Genomic DNA, 6,028 nt, shown 5'->3' with positions numbered 1-6,028 from the left:
TAAGAGCCAGATGAAGAATGCAAGAAGAGCTGCATGGCTGGTGTAAAGGCTGCAGGAGGAGATGAAGAATCCCAGGACCCCAGGAGAGGGTGAGGACCAGGCGAGTCCCAGAGATGGCTGCAGCGAGGACCAGGAGAGTCCCAGAGAGGGCTGCAGCGAGGACCAGGAGAGTCCCAGAGAGGGCTGCAGCGAGGACCAGGAGAGTCCCAGAGATGGCTGCAGTGAGGACCAGGAGAGTCCCAGAGATGGCTGCTGCAGGGACCAGGAGAGTCCCAGGAGAAGATGGTGAGTTCCCCTGGAAGGGATGAATAATCCCTGAAGAAGACTGACCCCAGGAGGGTAGACCCCAGGAGAGGGTTGGAGAAGCTTCGGACATGCCAGGGCTCTGTGGCAGTCTGGCAGCAATATCCTTCGTTGGATCGCTGCTGGATTAGCTGCAGATGCTTCTGGCTGTGTGCTTCAGGAAAAGCCCCTGGAGGGGATGGACTCTGTTATTGTAATGCTCACTGTTATATATATGTATTGTGGTAAATGTGTTTAATACAACACTGTCCTTCCAATCCATTATCAGTTTTTTTTGCTGCAACCATGTAAATTAGTAACTCGAATGTATCAGTGTGCATTTAACCTGAAAAAACACAGGATGCTGGTTTTTAAAAAGCACATTTGATAAGCATGCAGGTCATTACCATTACCTCATGCCTGGAAATACAGGAAAGACAAATGATGAAAAGAATGAGTAAGATACATGTTTTACAACTTAATGTGTTTGACATCTGTTGAAATCAGAATAGCATGTGTGGGTACACAAAAACTAGAACAAAATCAGAAGCGGGCAGAAGCAGCTTGCTGTTTAAGAAACGCCTAGAAGATGTTAGGGCTGTTCTAGGAGGTACATTAAGAACAACTGGATTGTTTTGCAAAACAAAGAAGAGTGCAGTCTAGACTCTGTTGGGCAGGAAGGCCTTCCTATCTAGGCCAGGATGCATGGGTGTTTGGTTGGTACATTTGAAGAGAAAATCAAGAATTTCTAAATAAATTAACTGAGATAAAGGATGGAGAAATAATAGGTTCAATACTTAACGGGAAAAGACCAAGGGGTACCAAAGCAAATAAACCTATTAGAGATGGCAGTGGAAAGCTCTCTCATGGGCATCTCCACAGGCAAGAAACCAACTGAACTGAAACTTTGAATGAGCAGGTAATATGCACAGTGACACTTGGGTAGGAGGCATCTCCAGGACAGAATCCAAGGCTCAATGATGGCATTTATGGGCAACTGTGTTTTGCAGTGATCAGTTTTCTGACAAACTTACTACCACCTCTACTACCACCATATACTGACACAGCAACTCACACCTACCTCCTATAGCTTGTAATTCAAGTAAGACAATGGCATCACATGACAAAGCACAATTCACAGAAGGGAAAGCAAAAGAATTATGAAAAAGAACAATAAAAAGAAAGTAAAATTAATTACGAACTTCCGGGTGCAAATCCTCACTACAGGGTGCAAAAGACTGAGTGACTTATTATGCACCTGTACATATAAAGTAGTAGACATTATGACTTCCCTGCCCCTCCCCCTAGTCCACTATGTACCTTAAGGAACAAGCTTCCATACATCAGTTCCTGGGGAAAAAGCACTAGAGGGCTTTTGTACCCTACAGGACCACTGAGTGAGGAACCATGGAATAGATGGCACCCAGAAAAGACGGTCAGTGGGCGTGGGATATTCAACCACTTCAAATGAAGCAATACCAACAACCAAAGAAATTATGTATTTCAGTCTCTAAAGAAAACTTCTTTTCTTTACTAGCAGTAATTATTCCTCAAACATGTCTTCTCAGATTTTCTCAAAAAGGCATGTGCTGCATCATCCCTCAGTCTGATGTTTATGCAGTTTACCAATACCACAGGATTACTTCTAAAGTTCCACACAGAAATAATAGGCTTCAACATGAGTTATACCTCAATTCAGGCACACAAGAACAATCTCAAAATTAACTCTGAACATCAATACCCATGTTTTCTAATGACTGGTTGCTTGAAAGGTTTCAGTAAATATCTAAAAGATATCCCTTTAGAAATGAACACAAATGGACATCAAAGACTTGACTTTTTCTCCCCTGCAGTTGTCAAGTATTTTTCTTAGTGATAGCAATAATGTTATGATAGCTGAGATTAGCTGGCATCTGAAAACTCCTTTTTAAAGGTCTCCAATAAATTGTTACTGTAAAATGGTACTATTTTTCTTTCCGAATAACTCTTACAGTAAGATCATTATCTCAGCAGTACTGAGACCTGCCTCTGGACCAAACATCCCTTCCCAGTCCATGGACCTCAGGCTATAAGCATTTAAATCATGAGAGATGGGGAAGTTAAAGAATTCAGAGGTCACAAGCTTATGACCTTTATACTACTCAGTATTCAAATGAGTGACAAAATTCCTGAGGGCCTTTTGTCAGCCAGATGAAAAAGCACCCTGTTATAGGTAAAAGTTAAGTTAAATTAGGGTGTAGTTCAATTATATTGTATTAATTATGCTATATTAATTGTATTATGTTAAGGGAGGGGGGCTTATTAGAATGTGCTAGGAGCAGGGTCCAGGATTTGGCGGAACAGTGGTCTGGCGGGGCAGGCGGGGTGGAAGAGGGATTGGATGGAAGACCTGACCAATCATTCGAAGCCCTGCAGAAACGATTGGTCCAGAATGAACGGTGTTAAAGACCAATGAGAAGCCTGGAAATGGACCAATCTTCATGCGGATCCAAAATGGACCAATCCTGGACCCAAAGGGAGCTGTAAATGGGGGAAATTCGGTTGGGTTGGGGTTCTTCTTTTTGGATACTAGTTTGGTTTTGGTTCGCTGGGTGGGTGCCTGGGCTTATCCTGGGTACTCCATTCTTTGTAGCTATTTTAATAAACAAGAATCTCTTTCTCTGGAGAAAGTTTGGCCTCGTTCATATTCATAACACCCCTATAGACTACTATAGGCAATAGAGTTGTCTCACAGGTTATGAGACAGTTTTACTTTAATTCACTCACTTATCCAAGGAAAGAACTGCATTGTGAGTTGCTGTCTGGACTGAAAGCTCCTTGGACAAACACAGAGCCACACTGAAATTTGTAATGATTGAAATTATACTCTCCAATACTGAACTAATGAACCAAGATGGTGCTAAAAATGTATCCAAAACTTCATGTCTTGGCAAGTGATCAGCTCAAAAACACTTTAGTCATTCAAAACTCAAAATCAATTTGATAGCAACACCAGCAGCATGCACAAAGTGAAGCTGAAGGCAGAAGCCATGCAATGCAGATACTCTCCACAAATTCAGAGTTAAGAGAACTTGCTTTTACTAACCAGTATTGTGTTACTTAGCAAAACTTTTTAAGTTATAAACCATAATAAGAGAATTTTCCAATGTAGGGATAGGATAAAACTATTAATACTATTTTTTTAAGCTTTGGGAAAGGTTTTGATGTTGTCCTCTGTCTGTACCTGTTGGCAGAAACCCCAGAAGCCATCTGTGCAATAGGAGTCAAGAATGTATTTTTGGAATGCACTGAAAAAACGTGTCATTTTCAATTGAGTAGCAAAAAGAAAAACCTTGCCCCAAATCCCTAATTTAGTTCCTCTCATTCACACATCCATCAAACACAAAATACTGAACATTAAGTGAGGACTTCAGGAACCTTTTAGTTAAGTTTTACTCAGATAAAACGGATAGATAAAAGTAGTATAATAAGCATTTGAAAATGGTTTTGGTCTATTTAAAAAAATTACATTAAATCAATTTTTTCTGAAAAGCTTCTGTTAAGAATTACAGTTTGATACTGTTGTATTGCATACGTTCAGAGGGACTCTGTAGGTGTCTGCCATCCCTACATATGTGTTAAATTATCCAGTAAATAAACACAACAGTCTATGCTACACTGATTCTCCCAGTTTTAGACTAAACAGCAACTGAGATCTTCCATGCTAGTAATATTTACAATTCATAGCAGCTTCTAATTATTTTCTATTTGCTTCCAAATCAAGACAGCTTAAGTGTTCAGATGGATGCAGAATCACATCAAGTTCCTGCTTTGTGTCAAAACCAAGCTGCTCCATTTCCACTTTATGCTGAAAACATCTCCCACTTCCACCACAAGAAGCACTTGGAAAGCTTACAGAACAAACATTCCTTAAAAAAGGCATTATATCAAAATATTTCTAGCAAAAACTTAGTTCTCTCTTCCCCCTTGCATCTGACATATCATTCCAGATTATTCACACACTTTGGAGCAGCAAGAAGACTTTTTGTGCTGAACAGATGGTTTGTGTATTCTAGCAAGCTGGTACTGCACGGACATCTTTTTGTCATGCACAACTCAACATAAACTACTGTATTTCCAGGTTATCTCCCAGTTTAGTCTTCAGAAAAAGAAGAGCAACAACATAAATAACATGAACACCTGTTTTCCTACATTCACTGCTGACCTGGGACCCCTTTGACACTGACGAGTAAAACCCTTCTTCACAGACTAATGCAGAACCTGATCTGTTGGTGTTCACACTAAATCATTTGCAGCAAGGAAAAAACAAACCAACCACTCCTCTAACAGCAGCAACAGCATATGGACACCCCCTAAAAAATCAAAGAGAATCAGGGCATTCTGCAATATTGTATATACAAAGACAGAATGATCTTTTTAAATAGCAGTGTAGGATCGGGAAAAGGAGTCCATGCAATATAAGAACTGGGTGTGGCAGATTACCCACCAATGGCTTTTGAGCACAAATAAATTTATATAATTCATTTATTTACGTGGATCTACAAGTATGAGGAGGATGTTATTTCAAATTTTACAATGAGTTAAATCCTACCACCTTGCATACAAGTATTAGTGAAATAATTGCCAATCTGTACCTGCGCAAACGTAAAAGCTATTAGATAGTTCTACACCCCTATAGAGACATCAGGATAATAAGCATCATTTACCAAAACTAACTCTCCATTTTCTTGTTGAATAGCTATCTGAAGACAAGAAGGAGAAAGATCTCCTGGAATTTATTTCATCAGTCCTTACTCTGCCCTTCAAACAACAAAATAAGAGACAGTAAGTCACTTAAATTTGGTGCTGCTCCTTTCAGAACTGGAGAAAAATCAGTTTAAGTTAAAATGGGAAAGTCAAGGAAACAGCTCCATAGCCGCAGCAAATCAGCGTAGTTCTAAGTATTTAGGAAGAACAATGTCTCACTCTTTGCCCAGCTAGAGCTCATATTCTGACCTCAGAGCAACCCCTGACAACACCAAAATGTTCTTTCCACAATCTCAAAAAAGACAAAATGCAACAAACAAGTTTGCTTAGAGATATTTAGAAAAATCAGCAATTTGAGCCTACATTAGCAGAAACACAGAGACAAAAATGTACAGTGGGAGAGGTAAGTTAACTCAATTTTTCAATACTGAAAAGCCATTTTAGAACATATGCACACGGTCCCTGATTTGATGACAAGCTCTCTAACTTCAAGTATTTGAAAGAGAGCTTTGAAACTCTTAACTTACACTTAAATCCCAGGGAACATTAAACTAGGGGATTTGTTTTCCTTCTCCAGTGCTCAAACATCTTAGGAAAACTGTTTTTCCTTGATTTGCAGTGCTGCTCTTTGGAAGTTGACTGATTATGAGTCAGGGGCTTTGACCCCTACTTTTGCTTTTGCTGAAGACACACCTGCCTTTACCAGTTAGCAAAGCCAAAATGCTTCTAACTACAAAACAAATAAACATTCTGTTCCAGATCCAAAGCAGAGCAAAGAGGAATGCATGTTTTGATACATCTTCTACAGACTAGCACATAGTATTATTTTTTCTAATAGTTACATTGATCTCCAGAATTCAAAGTATTTTATGAATCAAAAGCTTCTGACTTTTTTCTACATCTGTCAGTGTAACCCTTACAACAAGCAATAGATGCTAGAACAACTGATGAGCACTTCAGCAGATGCAGAGAAATTCTAAAACAGCACTGACCTGCCCTG

Source organism: Geospiza fortis, unplaced genomic scaffold (genome assembly GCF_000277835.1).
Source record: "Geospiza fortis unplaced genomic scaffold, GeoFor_1.0 scaffold264, whole genome shotgun sequence".
In the NCBI taxonomy this organism is placed as follows: domain Eukaryota; kingdom Metazoa; phylum Chordata; class Aves; order Passeriformes; family Thraupidae; genus Geospiza; species Geospiza fortis.
Note: the sequence above shows the minus strand (reverse complement) of the source record.